This window comes from Cupressus sempervirens, chromosome 3, assembly GCF_028749045.1.
Source record: "Cupressus sempervirens isolate cs-2001-9-10 chromosome 3, ASM2874904v1, whole genome shotgun sequence".
NCBI classification, from domain to species: domain Eukaryota; kingdom Viridiplantae; phylum Streptophyta; class Pinopsida; order Cupressales; family Cupressaceae; genus Cupressus; species Cupressus sempervirens.
This window is the reverse complement of record NC_143120.1, coordinates 644,759,010-644,780,215: the sequence shown is the minus strand read 5'-3', so window position 1 is coordinate 644,780,215 and position 21,206 is coordinate 644,759,010. Positions and strand designations below refer to the sequence as shown.

General features: G+C 32.4%; 2 pseudogenes across 1 annotated transcript; both read right to left on the bottom strand.

Moving 5' to 3' along the window:
- LOC149568346 (receptor-like protein 4) overlaps positions 1 to 14,850 on the bottom strand; it is a 124,595-nt pseudogene extending 109,745 nt beyond the window's left edge.
- A 2,755-nt stretch (positions 14,851 to 17,605) lies between these two features.
- On the bottom strand, positions 17,606 to 18,901 carry LOC149568345 (aspartic proteinase nepenthesin-1 pseudogene; annotated as a pseudogene). Its single transcript, XR_016361677.1, has one exon. The product of XR_016361677.1 is annotated as an aspartic proteinase nepenthesin-1 pseudogene (transcript).
- Positions 18,902 to 21,206: the final 2,305 nt, after the last annotated feature.

The following is a 21,206-nucleotide window of genomic DNA, read 5'->3' as shown; positions in this document are numbered from 1 at the left end:
TCGGGTGGTAGTGCTTTTTACTCTTACCATTGAGATCCATCCGAGACACTGTGGCTGGAGTATTACTATTGGCTTATACCTTCATTCTGTTCATGTATTATTATGATGAATGGTTAGATTTTATGGTGGATGTTTTATCTTTTTACGATGGATGGATGTATCATGTATGGTATATGATTTCATTTATTTTAAAGTACTTTGTATCATGAAATTGAGGATGATGTATCTTTATCTTTATATATGTATATTCTTTTAAGCCTTTCATACCCTGTGACATGTATAGTGGATGATTGAGCATTCCGAATTAATTTGCCAAGAGGCATTCAGAACAAATGTATATTAGGGATATTGGAATTTCTAATTATTCTTTCATATGTATGTGGTAGTTGTTAGACTTAGAATTAATTAAATTTAAAAGTGACTCAACATCTTGGGATCCTTAAGGAATGTAACCTGTTATGTATGATTGTTGATGATTACATGTTATTGCTTCCGCTACTATGTGTTTGATGTGTATGTTATACATTCTTACTAAAAAAAAAAAAAAAATGTTTAGCAAACTTAATAAAGCTTTAGGTTAATTCTTTTGAATCTCTTGGCGGGGCATTACAAAAAGCAGATTTGAACTGATGGAAAGTTATTCTATAAAATATTACTATTAAACATTCTCAAATATTAAATATTACTATAAAAAATTTTGGAAATAAAAAGTGGCTACTTTTCAATTATGGGATGGCCTAAAATTGTTTTTTTTTTCTAGAACTAGAGTGGGGTTTTTTTGGCAATAACTTGAGGAGGGTTGAGGGCATTTGTACCAAATCTCTTAAGGTAGGTCTCTTCTTGAGTGCTGGGGATGTCAAACTTAGGGCCAAAAGCTACCACACTGTGACCAAGTAGTGCCCTTTAGAACCAATTATTGAGGAGGGTAAGACCTCCTCTTCTAGCACTGGTTGACCAAGGGGGACATTCCTAAGGTGTACTGTAATAAATTTGACTGCAATGACTAAGCACTTACCATGATACAAACCCTACTCATTGTGGAGTGCACCTCTATAATAATCATTTCCTACTTTTCACACCCAATTACATAGAGGGAATAACTAACTATTTGAAATGCTTTTTAATATAGCCACTTCTATTGATTCATGCATTGATATGCCTAGAACTACTAAAACACAAATCATGCAATGTTTTAAGTTTGATTGGTCTAGTGTGTTGTGAGATGATGGATCCATCATTATATGACCCAAAAAGCCTTAGGGACTCGTCCTTCCATCTCATTTCCATTACGTAATACTAGTTGAAGTTGTCAAAAGCCTAGACTATTCAGAATCATGCCTGTGTTTATTCGACAAATCCCCTTTTCTAAGAGATACTTGTCCAAGCTTCAAAAAAATACTACCTTTCAAACCTGTAAGAGCTCAAGTTCAGGCTTATTAAGGTCGAGAAAGTGGTGATTTTCTAACTAATGAAATCTAAATATTTAAACCTTGACTCCCAAGATCAAAACACATTATAACAAGAGTAGATCTATCTTTATTAGTGCCATACATTCCATGTAGAAGGAGCACATGGATCTCCATCACACCACGTTCAATCAAGATTTTGAAAAGATTCTTTCAATGCTTTCATAGTTAAAACTTATAATGTTTCAGTTGTGAAATCCATTGGAATCAACGCATAGTTCTCAAGACCATTTATTATTGGAGTTCTAGTAAGAGGTGCTAACATTATGCTCATTGTTGGTGTGGTAAATTTGTGAGCATTTTTTTGCCAATGAAATGTAGTGAAGCTTCCTACTCCCTTGAAGATATCTATCCAGTGTAAATTGATGCCATTTAAATAATGTCAAACACTTTCTTCCCAATAGCAGTAATACTTGAATCAATTTTTGCAAGGTGAGAAACCAAAGCCTGTAGTGCAACCTTGTATCAACATACTCATAGTCTACATTAGAAGTTAATGTAAGAGGAGTTTGATACAAATGAGTTGAGAAATAATCACGAGCTTGATTTGTACTCTTTATTAGATTCTGGGTCGACAACACCTTGCTTCCATTGAGGCTATTAACACCATTGATTCTTGATTGCTAGTCACAACCATAATTATCTGTATCATTCTTAAAGCCAAGACCAAGAGCCACATGTCAGGTGGCAACAATTCACCAAGATTACATGCTTACTAATTGAGGGTGAAGCATAAGACAATGAAGTTACCTAATGATTTCAAATGATCCAACAATAGGGGAAAATGTAGCAATTCTATATAGGCACACTATAACTTCACCATCTTTTGCAAAAGTAAAATGATCTAAATAAGTAGCAAACTTGGCAGTTTCATCTAACTAGGGTGATCTTTGACTGAAGAAGACTTCCCTTATGGAGTGCACATGGCTTAAATTAGATTGGATCAATAGATAATGTGGAAATTAACAGTCCATGCCCATGACTTAATAACCTTTGATGAATTTAAGTGCAATTTATCCCTTCCTCATGAATCCAAAAATTTGTACTTTAAACTAGTAGTTGTAGTCCTCCATCCTTTCCACAGTGGATGACTGTTCATGAGAAGAAGCTAGAGATATATTAAAAATTTAAGAAAAGTTGGGCAATGTTTCTTCTCAATTAATATGGAGGATGAAGGTAGTTGAAGTTGGGTTGGCATTGGATTCCTTTTGTGGTTTGAGGTCTTCTAAATAGGTTGTGTATGTTGTAGTCTAGCTTGTCTATAATTGATGCCTTACAATTTTTCTCTATTATTGCTAGTAGTTATTATGCTTAGACCATATTGATTTTGAATATAATTTCATGATTGTAGATATGAATCAATCTTAATTATTATTTTCACAATTTTCCCATGTAGTGTTGAACTTAGTAGTTTTCTGGGCTTATTTATTGCCCCACATTTGGTAATCATTTTTTGCCTTTCATGGATTTGTCTAATTAAAATTACTGAAAATCAATTTTTGTAAGGTCTTTGAATAATGTAAAGCTACACTTGGTTTCTTCTTCTTGTTGAATTCAACACTTTTTAAATGTTGTTTCTAGTGTTGGACTTATCACAAAGAACTAAGATAAGTGTTCTCATCTGGGTTAGTTTGGGGGCATTTTCATTCAGCCTATAATGCCATTTCTAAAATCTTACCACTTGAAAGTTAAATCCCAAGAGGCTATGAACATATTGCATGAGCTGCATAGAGATTTTGTATTCTTTGGTTTGTGTATGGTATTTTTTCAAGAAAAATGTTATTGATCTCTAATTTATAGTTGAAAGCAGCTATGAAGTGGGAAGTTAAGTCCCAAAGCCTTCATTGCATTACATTTCAAAAGAAATTTTATCTTTTCAGTTCTCATTTTAACTTTAAAATCTTGCAGAAAGATCCAAAATTCATAGAGGCTATTCTTGGGGATAACTTAGATGCTTTTCAAAACATTCTTAGAAGATGCCATCAAGAAAGGTTATAGAAACAATGTATACAAAAAGAAGAATTAGTAAGTGAATTTTTTATTCTTTATCGACCTTGCACATTCTACTTATGGTTTTGAACTTCTAGGCTGTGCTTGTCTTTAATATAATTTTGGTTCTGAAGTGCAATGTATTTCATATCTTTTGTCAAATCCAATGGCCGACTTATTTTAAAAGAATTAATTTGTGTCTTTAATCCATTGTTGATCTTTCTTCAACATTTATTTTCTTTAGGAAATCATGCAATGCTACCACTAATTGCTAGACATTGAAGAATTGCCTAGTCCATAACCCTTAAATAAACAATATTGACCAAGTTGAGATTAGAAACCTTATTCAACATGCTTTCACTTATTTTTTCCACTTTGGATTCTTCATCAACACTCACATAGGGGATAGGAGCTCATAACAAAGATGAAGATTGTTGGTCTGTGGTGCAAGTTAATCAGTGAGGAGGAGTTCTTAAACCATATTGTGTGATCAACAAATATGAAGTGCCTCACACCCTTGTAAGTATTTCAATATTCTTAGCTTATTTGAGGCATTCTATAAAATAGTTCACATGCCTTACCTATGATTTGACATTTTGCATGCATCTTGCACTCTCTCATCTGGCTGATGATGGATTACAGAGAGTGATCTAAAACAATGATGCTAGAAAATACACACAATCAAATCCAAAATGAACTTGCATTATAAATGGATTGTGGAAATCTGATATTGTTAATTTTGCATGCATGTCTACCATGACATCACAACTTAAACATATATATAAATCTTGGAGTCAAAATTTTGACCAAAATTGGTCAAAAAATGGGGTCAAATGTACTAGTGGTAGAAGTGGCATTATGAGATGCAACAACTTGATCAACAACTGTATTTTCTTGTTTATTTATCTTGACATAGTTGTTGAATTTTTGAATTTTATTTGGATTAGAAGTAACATCACTTTTATCAATAGGAATAGGAGCCATTGGAGTGGTGCTCTCAAATTGACTCACTTGTAATTGATAATGATGAAGCGCTGCACAAAGTTGTTGAAAAGAAGTAAATTCAATAAGCAAAATCTTATCTCTAATATAATTTTACAAATTGGAAATAAACATACATTGAATATCAATATCAGGAACAAGATAGGAAATATAAGCATGCAAATGCTTAAATCTACCAATAATTTAGTAAATTTTTCTTTAGAATTTTGTTTACAAGGCATCAAATTAGTCAAAGACACTTGCAGGCTAATGTTGTTTTGAAATTTTTGAATAAAAGAATTGAAAAGTTGTGGAAATAAAGTAATATAATAAGGAGTCAAGGAACAAAACCATTGTAAGGCCTTGACATGAAAAGTTTCAACAAACAACTTAGCTAAAATCCTATGATCATGAGCATAATCACTACAAAGGGTTTGAAATGCTTTAACATGATGAACATGATCTCCATTACCATTGTAATTCTTAAGGAAGGCATATTGGCTTGCTGAGGGATGGGAGTATCAATGATATCTTGAGAAAAAGGACTTCCCATGGTCACAAGTAGGAATACTAAACTTGTTTTGAGTTAAGGATTTAAGTTGTTGTAAAGATGACACAGTTTGAGCCAAATTGATAATTGTTGAACCATTAGAAGAAATAGGAGAACTGGCAACATTAGAAACACTAGGAAAAGTGTACAAAGCTACATGAAGTGAAGACACAACTAGAGGAACACTACGAACTACAGTGAACATAGGAGTAGAATAAGTAAAAGGAACATTATGATAAAAATGTTATGATGTAGGGAGGGAAATAGGAGGAACAATTATAGGAATAGAGGGAACTGTCATAGTCATCAAAGAACGAGTATAAGTAGGAACACTAGGGAAAGGAATAGAAGAATGTTCTACACTAGTGATAGGAGGAAACAACCCTAAATCTTTAGCTTCTTGAGCTAAACATTTAACATTGGAATGCATAAGGTGAGTAATACCATACAAAAGATAACACCTTGGTCACTATCACAAAGAGCCTCTATAGCTTGAATAGAATCTTGATTATGGTTTTCTTGAAGAAGCCAATTACCCATTTTATCAAGTTATTTGAAAGTTTTTGGACTTATTCAGGGGGAACTCTTAAAGCATCATCCTCATCATGAGATGAGTGAGAAGAGTTTTGCTCCATAAGAGGATTAGAATTAGGAAGAATCAAAGTCTCATCCAGAATCCTAAGGAAAGAAGAAGGAGACTTAGGCTCAAAGGTACTCATAAGTCCATGACTACATCTAACCCTAAGATTAGAAGTAGGACTAGAAGTAATAAAGCTCATAAACCAATCAAATGTAAATGAACTAAATTAAAAAAACAAAATGGTAAAAGTACAGAGTTGTGTCACCTTTTAGGTCGACTTATCAGAATGACTAAATTTGAATATTTTTATTTAAAAATTATTTTTGTTGAAACATATGATCTAGATAAACTCATTTTAGCTAAGTTATGTATGGTCTCCCACTTTTCCAATTGGAAATGTCTATTAAATGCATTTTTTATACTAGTTTGTATCCAATTACTAAAGAAATATAATTATTTTAGAAAATCGATGTTTCAATAACTCTTAATATTTTTTTATGATATATTTTTAATAACTTATAAACACCATTTTATTGAGCTTAAAATCAAGAATATTATCATATAAAGTTTATAGTGTTTTAATTTGATATAGTATATTGTAATTAAAAAATTCTACAAGCACGTATTTTAACACTTGAAAAGATGTCAATTTTGAGAAAGAAATAAAATATTAAATCATATAAAAAATAAAACAAAATTTATATGGCATTCTAGAGGAGAGAGTTCTCTTCTAGAATGTATTATTTTTATTCTAGTTAGAATATATTTTTTTTGAAAAATGTGGTGGAAGATGAAAACTATCAATTTTAGGTGAGTTGAAATTTGAATCATTATAAAAGAGAAAATATAGGTCTAAAGCCAATTTTTATTTTTGAATATTTTACATATATATGTTATCTATAACATAGTCTGAGATCAAGGGAAATAAGTTTATTTTCATATAGTTTTGTGGTGGGAACTAAACCCCTAATTTTAAACATTTTTCAGCAACTAAAAAATTATCTATAAAAATTATGAAAATATATCAATTCTTAATCCAAATAATTGTTAAAAATTATAATTTTAAACTTGATCGATTTCTACACATTTCATTAGTTTACTTCATTTTCAAATTCTAAATAATAATACCAATTTTATATCATTGAAGGTGAACAATTACACTTTTGTTAGCCTTTTCCTTTACAAAAGGGTGACACATGTTTGTGCTTTTACCCATAAAGCATAAATATTTTTGTATTTTGAAAGAAATTTTGCAATTTTTTTCTATTTTTGAATTAAAATACAAGAGCATAAATGGAATCTAATCTTAATGCAAGAAAAGACCTAACAAATATGAAATGAAATATAAGACTGCAAAACAAAATAGGGCATCTAATTCCACAAAATAAAAGAGGATAAGCATGTCAATTTTAGAAAAATGAATAGGAAGAAAATAGGGGCTATCCTTAACCTGAATTCCCAAGAGGAATGATTCAAATTGATTAAGCATAAGAAAGTGGTCAATGCACAAATGGATTATGCAATGGAGAATAGGGAGAAAGGAGGTTGTATGATCTTACTATTTTGAAAAGAATATGCTTAAATCTTGAAATAGATAAAAGACAAATACTAACCTTGAAGTAGGATAAATTTAGAAAATTTTGATTTATGGTGTTTGTGTATAGTTTCCGAAATCTTTGCAACGTGCTCCAGACTAGAAATGTCGAGATAGAGAAAACCCAAAATTTTTTTGTCCTTTTGAAGGGAGGTTTACCTTGACCCTAATAGTAGGGTACAATCTTACCTCGAGGCATGATTGTACCCCAAAAAGTTGACCTTGACCTGCACTACTCCAACAAAATTTTTGTTTGTAGATCCTATAAGTTCGACAAAAAGGGTATCCAAATCTGGTTTTTAATTCATTGTTCCACACTTGTATCTACAAGAAAAATAGTTTTTTTGTTTGGATGGGGGATTTTTCTTGGTGATGCAGGAGCATCCTAGGTGCAAGGGCAATCTTGCATCACCCAAAAATATTTTATTTTTAGTCTTTTCAATTTTCATAAGGACTAGTAGACAGGGTGGTTACTATTTATTGGAACTTACTATTTTTAGTAAGTTTTTCATATGAGCTCAAAATGTTCTCATTTTCTACAAGAAGGTTCATTTTAGAGTTGTAAGCCTACCATAGAAATCTCATTGCTCAAGCATTAGTATCAAAGAAGTTATTGTAGATTTTTAGTGGAGAAATTTGTAAAAAAATCTTCAGACTCACCGTTGGAGGCCTTAGAGTGCTCGGATGAGGTCCAAAAAATCTATGGAAGGGTGCTAGATCCATTCCAAATTTATGGATCAAATGCTAGTATTTCTAAAAAGTGGTTATAATAGCTAATCAGAGTAATGGTTCATGAGTTATGGCCTTCGAAAGTTGGGCTACCGAAATTTCTAAAACAATTTGTCAAAGATGTATTTGGTCAACTCTATGTGTATTGTTAGGGTCTATTAGCCTTAAGTATTAAGTTTGAGCATCTAGAACCTTCTTGGGTGGCATAAAACTGCCTATTTAAGAAATGCCCAAACATTGTCTAGGAGAACTCTAGGTGATAGTTTGTAGCCTATCTTGCAAATTATTGTATTGAAGGCACTCATGTGGGTTAGCATATTGTATTTATGAATTCTGTAATTTTTCATTTCTGGTGCAAATAAGAAGTTCATATTTTGTTCTTGCATTTTCTATTGTTTCTATGTTTCTGTTATGAGTTTATGGCATTAAGGGAAGCAACTTGCATTACTTGGTCAAACCCCATTTTGGAATCAACCTTGAAATGTAATTGAAATTGCAATATGTACAAACAAAGTAAATGGAACTATTCACCTTGCTTATATTGAAATCCTTGTGGAGGACTTGAATCCTTGAATCCACAATTATAGATGCTCCAAATTAATGTAGAAATGTATGTAGGATATCTCAAATCAATGAGATTATATCCTCAACACCAATCTTGAATATATCTTTGCATAGGAAAAATGATTGAATGAATGTGGATTTTGAAATATTCAACAAGAGGGCTCCATAGAGATTGAATCCTTCAATGGCTAACAGTGGACCTCCTTGATGAATTGGATGCTTGAGCACTTGAATGATTAAATTCTAGTAGATCTTCACTTCATATTATAATGAATGTAGAAAGGTAATAGTTTGTCTAACATCACAATGCATCTTAGAGAAAAATGAGAGGAGGAGGCTTCCTTATAAAGAGATCTAGGTCACAAACTCCTAGAGAAGGCCGACATGGGAACATTAAATCCCATTTAACCTTAACCCCTAAAAATGGATCTAGATTGAATGTAATTTAAGATTCTACCATTTTGAAACCTGAAACAACTGACCGAAAAGTGGGAAAATGAAACTTCCCAAAGCTCGATGTCCTAAAACTCCTAGAAATTGAAAAGTGGACCTGGGGTTAGGGATGAGGACAACCCTACCTAGGTCAGGGTCAAGGTTGTCCTTGACCTAGGTTAGGATCAAGGTTGACCTTGACCTAGAAAGTCAAAGTCCTTAGTTTTATAGAGAAAGTTGTCAGAAATAAGCTAGAAATAGAAAGAGAGAAATAGAATAGGGGGAAAACAACTAGATCCAGGAAAAAATTCATTCAAGGCACTTGACATGACCCCAAATCATTTACTCAGAGGGCTAAACACTCTTAAAATATAAGTGATTCTATTTTAAGATGATACAATGGTAAATGATCCATCTCACTGAAATGTATAGGTATACAACCATTGCAATTGCTTAGTACATAGGATCAAATACTAAATACATAGCTCACTCCATCAAACCAAGAAAGCAATAGAACTAACATAAGCCCCCTATAATGCTATGAGGTAAGACTTGGACATTGAAACTAAATGCAATATCTCTTATAGAAAGAAGAACCATGAACGTTGAGAGTGCAAAAGAAGTACAAACACCTATAATGGACCATGTTATCGACACATCATGAGGCTAATATTGTGGAAGGAATGCTCAATTGACAAAGGAAGATGGCGAATATGGCCAACATGAAACCTACCAAGGCAATTTATAATGTAGTATGAGTACAACAAAACACAAAGATATGCAAGATCCTGAAATGCAATAGAGTGCCACTTTATCTTAGTGCATTTACAAAAATACTACAAAAGGATGTCAACAAAGATCAAAAGAAATATAAGGCTAATACAAGAGATAGTACAACCCATGAAAAAACATATCAAGCAACAAAATTGATCTCTAAACCTTGAACAACCAAGATATCCAACATAATGCAAAAAAATAAAAAAAAGAATGGGATGTGACTAGAATAGAATTTGGAAGATAGAATATCTCCAGATATGTCTCTTGGAGTGCAAAATAGAAACTCTAAAATTAACTATATAAAATGGAAACCAAACAAAATCAAAGGTCCAAATAAATTACACCATCACAACAAGCTCAGAATCAACTTTTTGATGATATCTCATTTGCAAAAAATAGAGTCTAGATGAGTAAGTTACAACCAACAAACCATAGGTAGATCAAAAAAGAGCTAGAAGGGAAAAAAAAATCATCACCCAGGACTTGTGGCAAAATGACTTAAGAAGCGTGCTAGCCAGTACTAGAAATTACCTTGGGAAGCATGCCAGTTCATATTGAAAATTGTCTTGGTGTAGGTTTCTATACCAAAAACACCTTGAGAAATGTGCCAGTTCTATACCAAAGTTGTATTGGGAAGTGTGTCACATTTGTACGGGAATCTGCCTCAATTTTTATGCCAAAATCTTTATTTTTGTACCTAAAAATCTCAATTCTCGTGCCAAAATTCTCAAATTTTGTGCCAAAAAAGTCTCAATTTCCATTCGTGAAAACCTCAAATTTTGTGCCAAAAATCTTGATTATTGTACTGGACTAAAGCATAGAATTGTCACATGAGGAAACATACCAAATCTAAGAGCATTTTTTTTTGCCTTAGATTCTAATTGTGTCCAAATTGGACAAATTTTACAAAAAATTAGGGGTTTTTGGGTGCTCTAAGCTCAATTATGATGTTTTTTTGGGCTCAAAGTGATCCAAAAATTAGTGATCCCCCAGATCCAAAAAAATCATTCTGAAGAATCGAAACCCTATGAGAAAAAAACACAGATCTGAAAACCAAGCCAAAATTCTTATAAACATAACAGAATCATGAAGATCTAGAGCTTTGATACCATGTTGAAGTTGATAAAAGATCAACTCCAAATCTTTAAAGAATCACTTGCATGCAAATACCTATTAAAGAAAGAGAGAAGCAAAAGCTATGGAGGCTAGAATTCCTAGATCCACAGATGAGACATTCTTGATGAGCAAAAAGAGAAATTGCTATAATCAAAAGTGAAAGAATTAAATTACAAAGAGATCAATCCTTATAAAAGGAGATCAAAACCCTAACATGTAATTAACCTAGGTTGCATGATACAAGAGTAATAGTCATTTATTTGGTCATTTTTATTTGTCTGACTAAATATTTAGTTGTGTTTTTACCAGATAAATCTAGATTAGTTATTTATAATTGAAAATTACAATTTTTTTGTGGAATTTAGTCATCATTTTCAGTCACATGAATAAACATTTTATTCACTCATTTATTTTCCAAATTCTACTTGTATTTGAACCACATGTTTGTAGCTATTCTCTGTGCATTCACCATGAGAGGTGGTCAAAATATATTGAAGATGATTGTTTATGATAAGAGATAGAGAAAAGAGGTGGTTTTCTCAAAAAAATTGGTGAGGGGTCTAACAAGGTATATGGAGACACTCCATAGGGATGATGTATAGGTTATGAAAAACCTTCATAACTAGTTGGAAGGAAGGAAGCCTATGTGTGTACGACTTGGAGTTTGAGATTATTAACAAGCTTGTGGCCAAATTCTCAAACACCATTATGGAAGTAAGATATTGTTATAAGGACAAGAGAGATAGTGAAGAAATGGATTTTTTTTCCTACTTAGATAAAGGGATAAGGTCAAAAAATCATAGATGACAGTTATGATAGAGCTTCCATTAATGAGCTAGTGTTTGGATGTGGCTGAGGTAATAATGATATACACCACCTTAGATGGGAGATTAGTAGCCTCTTTAGTTATCTTTTTTATATATATCTCTTTTCATTTCTACTTGTTATTATCTTTGCATAATGGTTTAAGAGCCCATGCAAAAAAGCCCCATTTGTCATATTTTTCACAAGGGGTTAATTTTATTGTTAATGGAACATGCAAAATATTTACATGTGGAGAGAAATCCCCCTCCCAAAAAGGGGATTGAGTTCAAGTAGAACATCAGAGTGCATTATAATGAACCTTCTTTGAAATGGAATTCTATGGATTCATAGAGGGATGATATATTTTATGTAGGTTTTAGAAAGAAGCCCCCCACTTCATCTTCTTACAAAAGGGTTATAGTCTTTGATGATGAAATATCATAATATGCCTCCCATAAAAATAATAATCCAAATTATGTAGACTCTAATAGAGACAAAAAAGGAAAAATTAAGACCATTATTGAATCTTAGAAATGATCAGTTGCTTTTGGTGAGAACAAAAAATCCTTCTTGGGGTAAGATTCTAAGCTAGTTTCTATCATGGCCACATGGCCCCCAACTCCCATACTTTCCCTAGAAGAAAAGTGATCTAAAAGATCAAATCCAACTATACATGTGGAGATCCCCATAGAAATTGAGACCCCTAGTGAGAAGGGCTCCTCTATTTTGAAGACCCCAAGTGTTAACAAGGATATTAAGGGAATGACGGAAAACCTAGATTTGATTTTCTCTTGGATTGTGATAGAAATGAATAGTTTGAAAGAAAGTATCACATCTTCCAAACAATATTTGAAAATTATAATGGATAACACTAATACATTGACAAGGGAAATAAGTGAGGTGAAGCCAAATAACAAATACACGGTTAAAAACTTGGATGATGTGCTTAAAAAGGTAAAGGCTAAGGTCAATTCTATTACAAAAGTTAGAAAGATTAATATGTTGACAACTCTATCGAGGCCTCAAGAATCTAAACTATTAGATGATGAATTTTGAAGGATTATCCAAGGATATTAATGCTTCATCTTTTATGAGTTTTAAGTTAACTTACAAAGACCATTTTAGGTTCTTGAGTTTAACCAAGGGAGAAGATGTTGTTACCAAATAAAAGATGGATGTTCTACCTAGCCTTGCTACCAAGTTACACAATAAGGACAAGGTGGCTTCCCCTATCGATAATTTAGTTTGTAAGGTTATGAGCAGTAATACATATTTTATTTAGAAGAATATAGATTTAGTCAATAGTTCAAATAGGTGATTTGAGATGATGTTCCTTTTTTTTTGACCACCTTTTCTTGTCATTTAACTTCTTGTTGGTTGATTATTAGTTCTCCTATTTATTTTATGATTGATTGAACTTGAGTTTTTGGTCTCTATAAAACCAATTTTCTTTTAGTAAATTAACCATATTCTTTAATGATAATTCCCTAATGTTGAGTGACTAATTATGGACCAATAATTAAATTAATTTTTTTCTCATGCTAATAATAAATTAGAACAATTATGTTAATGTAATTAATGTTATGTTTTTGATGTATTAGAAAACATCCAAGGAAAAAGGGTAATGTAATGTTATGTTGTTTGTATTGAAGATGAGAAAAAAGTACATTAGAATTCACATTGAAACCCAACATGAATTATGTGATGTTAAATATAGCACTAACCTCAACTTTGGATACTTAGAAAAATAATGATAAAAATCATAGAGTTTAGAAAACCATTTATCTATGTTTCTATTGGTCACGAGGATAATATACATTTAAAAAAAAAATTGATGATAAATTATAAAATATCAAAGAACAAGGGCCAAATATTTAAATATTATAAATATTTTGGAAAGGATCCAATTCATTGTAAAGTGACTCAATATTTAGAAAGAAAGTAGACCACTCACCAAACATATATTGTAAAATCTAGAAATGTTGATTTGACATGCTAAAGAGGAGATACATGAATCAAATCCTAAGAATCAAAAAATGCATGAATTTATTAGTCTAATATTTCTAGTAAACCAAACCAAGCAAACCAAAGATTTTATTTTGATTGCAAATTTGTACCATGATAGAATTTAGTATACATTGGAGTACTTATATTTATTAACTATATGTTGCATTAAATTTTTGTTATCTGTTAGGTTTAATAAAGTTATTACTAATAGTATGATGGGTATATTTGGTTGAATATATTTTGTAACTAGGAGTGGATATTTTTGAAAATATAAATAACAAGCAGGTGCTGGAACAAGGATTGGATGTTATGTTTATAACCAATTTATAATATTGCTAGCAATAGAAGAATGTATGAACTTTTTCATACTTTTCAACTTAGGATTTCCATTTGATATGTATATAAAAAAAAATTGACTATAGATTTAAAAATGTTAATGTAAATAGTTGAAATATTTTCTCCAAAATAAAAATGTCTTTACACCTTGGTGCCAATCATTTTTCACATATTTTATTCCTCATATTTAAATCACTACCTTACCATCTACATATTATTTAGATGCTAACAAATATTTCTAAAAATGTCAATACCCCCTAGCAATGCATTTATTTTCCTTTACACTTCTCAAATTATCTTGGACTTTTACAATTCATTCAGTAATGTGGCTGGTCATTGGGTGTAAAGTTAGGGTGCAAATAGGCTTTGAGACAATTTGAACACTCTAGATGAACTTGAATCAAAATAATCTTAGCTTTGATATGACTCAAATACATTATAGTACTTTATTATGCTCTCAAAAACCCACTTCAACAAGTTCTAATTAAAGAGCTTTCACAAAATACTCAAAATCCAAGTACTTCAAATAAAACAAACATAAAGACAAGAATTTGATGCTTTGCATCTTATTTTATATCAAAAATGTGCTTCCTCTCTTTCCAAACTAGCACTCTGTTACTAATTCACCTTCTATACAAATCTACTCTAGTTTCTTCTCCTAAATGCACTTACAATTGATAAAATTTTCTTGAGTCATGAAAATTAACAAGATTGTAGATATCACAATTATCTAATTTGAGTCATCATCATCTCATAGGCTAACTATAATAAGATACACATATCCTCATATATTCGTGTTAAAATTATTCAGAAAACATAACTATCTTAAACACTTGAGCTGAAATTATACCCCTTACAAATGTTAAAGGATTTACAAACCTGCTTTAGAAAAATTAGAATAATTGGCGTGGACTAAAACTTTCATTCTTAAGATATAACTTTTTAGAGATGGGGTTATAATAATACAAAGCATCTTAAGTTAATAAGAGGAGGCAGACGTATGTAAGTTAATGGCCTCACAAAACACAGAATAGAAGTATCTCAAAAGTCTAAGATTAATTAATGATATCAGTCATCTATGTTCTAGTTGAAAAGTCCACTGGTTTACAGTTTTTCCATCAATATTTGATATAAGACTTCTCATTGCATAATCTATTATCGGAATAAGAGAAGTCAAAATTGTTGATGTAATACAATTGAAACCTTGGATTAAGTTCAAATTTTGAAATTTTCTTCAATGCAAAACGATTTCAAGTTCTCAGCTATATTTATCCCTTAATTAAAAAATAAATGCCAACCTGCACAATTTGGGCGTACAAGTATTATAAAGAGAAACAAATCCATGCCTCCCACCCTGACCTAGAAATCGATAGACTTAAGCAAACTCTCGGCGTCCTCATTTTTTCTTTCATTTTCGGTAGGGTAAAACCTATTATTAAACTGGAAAAGATTACCTTTACAGATTTTGTCTACTCTCATTTTAAATAAACAATGTTAAGGAATATCGAAAGAATAAATCAATGAATTATAGTGGAGATACACTAAGGATATAATTCAACTTTGACTATTTAATACTTTTAGTCTATAAATTAAGTCTTAGTATGTGAATTTAAACAGTCTAAGAAAAACGATGATAAATTTTAGCGATCTAAATTTTCAACATCCGAATAACAGATCAATTGCATCAATTCTTAAAAGGATCCAATGAACTGTTAAATAATTTACACAACCTTAGTACTTTGATATAGCTCTAATTTGTTAACAATAAAACTTGTATTAGATTGGATTGACATGTATTTCCTTTTGAGAAAAAAAGAGGAAATTATTCATATGTTGTTTGGTACTTTAGGCCCCGTTTGGTTGCTGGAATATGAGTGGAATAGGAAAACGAAATTAAAATATGATTTATATTCGCTGTTTGGTAAGCTCAATCGGAATTGGGAATAGGAAGACATATTCCAATTTTTCCCCTAAAATGAGCATATGTTTATGCCAACAAATATTTGTTATTGGAATAGGCCATTTCCATTCCCATTCCGATTTTCTATTAAATTTTTATTTTTTATTTCGAATTTTTTTAAAAAAAAATTTAAATTTTTTTTTTTTGAATTTTTGAATTTTTTTTTTTACTTTTTCTTTTTGAATTTTTTTGTTAATTTTTTTTTTGAATTTTTTTTAAAAACATTTTTTAAAATTATATCTATTTGTTTAAAAAAATGAAAATGAATTAACCAAAAAAATAATAAATTAAAAAAATATTTAAGAAAAATGTTTTTAAAAATACAAAACTTAACCTTATTCCTATTCCATTTTTGTACAACCAAACAATGGATTAACATATTCCTAGTCGAATTCCAAGTGCACCAAACATGATTGAAATTGCTCATTTCTATTCCCATTCCCCATTTCCATTCCCATTGCATTTTTCTATTCTAATTTTTTATTCCTATGCCAGCAACCAAACGGTTAGGGTCCATTTGGCAATGGGAATACAAGTGGAATAGGCACATGTAAAATTCTTAAAATTTTGAATTCTTTGTTTGCATGCACCAAATCAAAATTGGAATACAAAGTAAAATAGGAATACGTATTCCAATTTTGGCCCAAAAAATAGGTTTTGCAATTCCACCCAAATAGGTATTATTGGAATACGTATTCCTATTCCACTTTTATTTATTTTCGAAAACATAAATTTTGGTGTCTGCAAATTCTCCATCAAATATAGGTTGAACCAAATAGAGAACAAGAATACCTAGCCCCATTTTCTATTCCTGAATAAGTATTCCAGAATAGCTATTCCTATTCTCTACCGTTTGGTTGCTGGCATAGGAATAGAAAATTAGAATAGAAAAATGGAATGGGAATGGAAATGAGGAATGGGAATAGAAATAGGCAATTCCAATCATGTTTGGTGCACTTGGAATTCGACTGAGAATATGTTAATCTATTGTTTGGTTGTACAAAAATAGAATATGAATAATGTTAAGCTTTGTATTTTTAAAAACATTTTTCTTAATTTTTTTTTTAATTTATTATTTTTTTAGTTAATTCATTTTCATTTTCATTTTTTTAAACAAATAGATATAATTTTAAAAAATGTTATTTAAAAAATTTTAAAAAAAAAATTTAACAAAAAAAATTCAAAAAGTTAAAGTAAAAAAAATTCAAAAAAAAAAAAATTATTTAAAAAAAAAAGTTAAAAAAAAAAATATATATATATAATAATAATAATAATAATAATAATAATAATAATAAATATTTTTGAATGGAAAATCGGAATGGGAATGGAAATGGCCTATTCCAATAACAGATATTTTTTGGTATAGACATATGCTCATTTTAGGGGCAAAATTGGAATATGTCTTCCTATTCCCAATTCCGCTTGAGCTTACCAAACAGCGAATATAAAACATATTCTAATTTCGTTTTTCTATTTCACTCATATTCCAGCGACCAAACGAAACATTTTTATTCCCACAGCCGAACAGACCCTAAGAGTGGAGGATGTAAAATGAACATATGAGCGATATGATATCATTTAGATGATAAAAGCAGTAGCAAAAAGACCATTTTGCTTTCGTGTATATCAGACAGTGCAGAAAACACACAAAGGCGATGATATGAGACGTAGGAAGAAAATGAGCATAGAAATAAGGTTATTACAAAGTATAAGCCGGAAGGTTATTAAAGGGAATCGCATTTGGCGGGCATGAAGGAGAGAGTGTTCTTAGCATTGTCGTACAGTATGTGGAAATTCTGTTGCTGTACATTTCCGAAGATGGAAATTTGTCCGGACCCACCCATGGCGAGGCACATGAGATTGTCAGATGCCTGAATGAAAAGATTGTCGCCCGGAAGCTCGTAATCCACGCCGTCTTTGAAATTGAAGATTGCGGTTGGCAAGGTAACGTTACCCGATTTCTGGTAACACAGATCAAACCCTGGGGGAGAGCTGGCTGCTGGAGTCATATTAATGGCCGACTGAATCGCTTTCTTCACTGGGTCATACGCAGCCTGGGCTAGATAGGTAAGGGTGGTTCCCGAGTCGATGATCATGCCTCCGCTACCGTCCGATCCCAGATCAAATGTTCCAGCAGGAATATCGACGGCCTTGCCATTGACTTTGATTCCTGCAAGAGGAATATACCAGAAAGAAGACCTCGCGTTGTTCTTAATGAAAGGGATCGTTTTGGCTCCTTTCAAGGAAGCGCTGTCACCGAAGATAAGAGGGCTTGTTTGCGAAGCAGTGTCATTTCTGGAGACGAGGCAGTAAGAGAATTTGTTATCTACCTTGGAACCCAGCTGAGAGATGAGCGAGAGATTACCTCTTCCGAGCCCCACAAGACCGCCGGGCTGAGAGAAACCTTGGATGTTATGGCCGCATCCCAAAGCAGTGCCTGCAAACATGCCGTCGCTGCTGTTCCCGACGGACAACGACTCGTTCGCCAGGTCACCGGTTGTTCGTGAACCATCTGCATAGCCGTAGTTGAAAGTACAGTTTGGATTACATTCAGTTTGAGTGCTGCCCAGAGCTTTACAGAGAGAGTCGGCGCATGAAACAGGAGAGTAGGAAGAGGATTTGGAGGGGTCGAAGATTGGCGTAGATTGGGAGCAGCCCTCGCAAGGGTTGCACTTGGTCCAAACAAGATCACTCCCCGTGTCAACAACCGCTTCGAAGGTCACGGATGGCGTTCCCACTGCAACTCTCATCAGGTATTCACTACCTCCAGCTTGAACGGGCGTTTGAGCGTCTAATTGCCCACTTATCTGCTGCTTCACAAACGCCTCAATGGCATTCATTCGTTTCTTGCTTCGATCCACCGCCAGACGTAATTGCTAGGAAGAATTGAAGCCTCCCTCTGATCTGCGCGTCAGATTCACCTTCACTTTGAACTCTCCGTTCGAAGAAGAGGCCACCATGGGAATATACAGATATATGACGGCCACAATGCCCAACAGCTTGGAACACTCCATTTTTTCTCTTGCACTGATATACTGCGTGTCGTAGAGAAAGAGCAAAATGAGTTGATATAGGCAGCTCCCCACACTGAAGATAAAGCTGCCCAATGGAAATTGAGAAATCCAAGTAGTTCGACTTGGTATGATTTGCGTGTGAACTGTTACTTCAACGATTGACATATGAGGCCACGAATAGTCTCACTTTACTTTCACTTTACTTTCACTTTTTGGTTTTACCGATGAAACTGCTTTGACCAATTGTCTTCACGTTTATGTTGATGTGCAATCTTTCTTACTCACGCATATAGCCGCTCATTTTTCTACCATCTCTCATTTCTTACTTTATGTCACACTTATCTTTATCTATATGCTATTTGTACTATTTCTCTTTGATTTTTTCTATCCATCCATCTATGCATTTATCCATTTACTTACTATCCATCTACCATCCTATAGAACTTTATCACTTTTTCTTTTTACCTTCACTCACCAACCCTTAAGCAGCACACCCTAAAAAAAAATTAAGCTTGGAAAAATAAGTTGGCTTTGACTATTTAATACTTTTATCCTAGGAATATAGGCTTAGTGTGTGATGTTTACGCCATCCGCCTCCTAGCTTCTCTGAGGTGTACAAAAGGGTATCAGAGTCCCTCACACATGATTTTGCATCCACTACAATTAACCATACAAAAAAATGCCTCCTCCTAGACCTATTGATTCATGGAGTATAATGATCGAGAAATTTTACATATAAAGGGAATTTGATAAAAAAGATTTAGAGAATTACAAGCAATTATTGATGGTTGAATTCATAAGCTGTGAACTAATAGCAACTATCCACACCTCTTTGCTAGTATTCATACAAGATGTAGAGAGTAATTTTCCTAAATCTCTTATAAAAAATGTGGCCATATGTTCTACCATTATTTGATGTGGGAGATCTTTCTCTCTTCCCTCCTCTTCCTCCCCACACCCCCCACATTTTTTTGTCATTTATATTTTTTAGTTCACACTCCTTCCTAATGCTAATTTTTATAGTTCTTTCTCTTATCTTATAATTCAATTGACATCTTAGAGTAAAATTAAAAGGCTTTCTATAATCATCAATTATATTACTTATCTCTATTTAGTGAAACATAATGAGTGTATTTGGCATAGGTGCAAAAACCTTGGGGGCGTTCCTAATCTAATGGGCTTTTTTTGTAGAAAACTCCCACAAAATCCACATGATCCATAATTTTTTATTAGATGGGTCTCTTGAAATATTGATCTAAAATAGATTCTACAAACAAGTTCATAATATCACCTTGTCTATAGGGAATTCAAGGTAAAAATAACATTGATGAAAAATAAGAAAATGATATTTCTTATAACGCCCTACCTAAGAACCCATGAGAAAGTGAACTATGAGACATAAATTTAATGCTACTTTTTTTTTTTTTTTAACATCAGATATTCTTAATACCACATGACTGCAAAATCAAGGTAATTTATAACTTTTTAAAACATCAAATAGTATTACTTTAGTCTTTCTAACTTTCTCAAAAGTTCCCAAGACGTGGTTACTTTAGACTATGCTAATTTCACTACTAGGTTAGATTATATGCAATTAAAAGTAAATAATTTTAATTTTAATTTTTTTGACATATCATATAACTCAATAAGATTAAGAGATTATACAACTTGACATCTTAACTAAGAATTACATTCTTTACATACCTTAATATTACCAACTCACTATTTAATAATAACCACCATGTCCAACACCTATGAATACACACATCCTAACTAGCTAGGTACAACATATTAGATAAATGAGCATAAATAAATACTCCATTAATATCTTTTCCATGTAAACCATTAATTAAAAAGGTGGAATAATTATGAACTGGACCTAAGCCACGAGGGCTCATCATTGATGGTTTTTCCTACATTCATGCTCAAAGACTTCATAGTTTGACTCTTATTTATAAAATAATAAAACATGACATAGAAATACCATCAAAGAGGTGACATAGAAGTTCACCACATTGACCAAAAAAATTACACAAGATAATCAAGAACAAACAACCTATAACAAAGGTAGATCTAACACAACATGAGGGAACTCCTAGGATACAAAAGGAAGGGTATCATCATCATGATCCCAAACTAGACCCACCTTGTAGCCTCTCTAAACTTAGTGCCTAAATGGACATTATATGGAAACAATAGCCTCTCTAGATTGAGGTGTCATATTCCCAGATCAACACCCCATGGATGACCAAGCCTTCTCCCATCCTCATGGAAGAGTGCATGCATACTCCAGGCATGACCAAGACA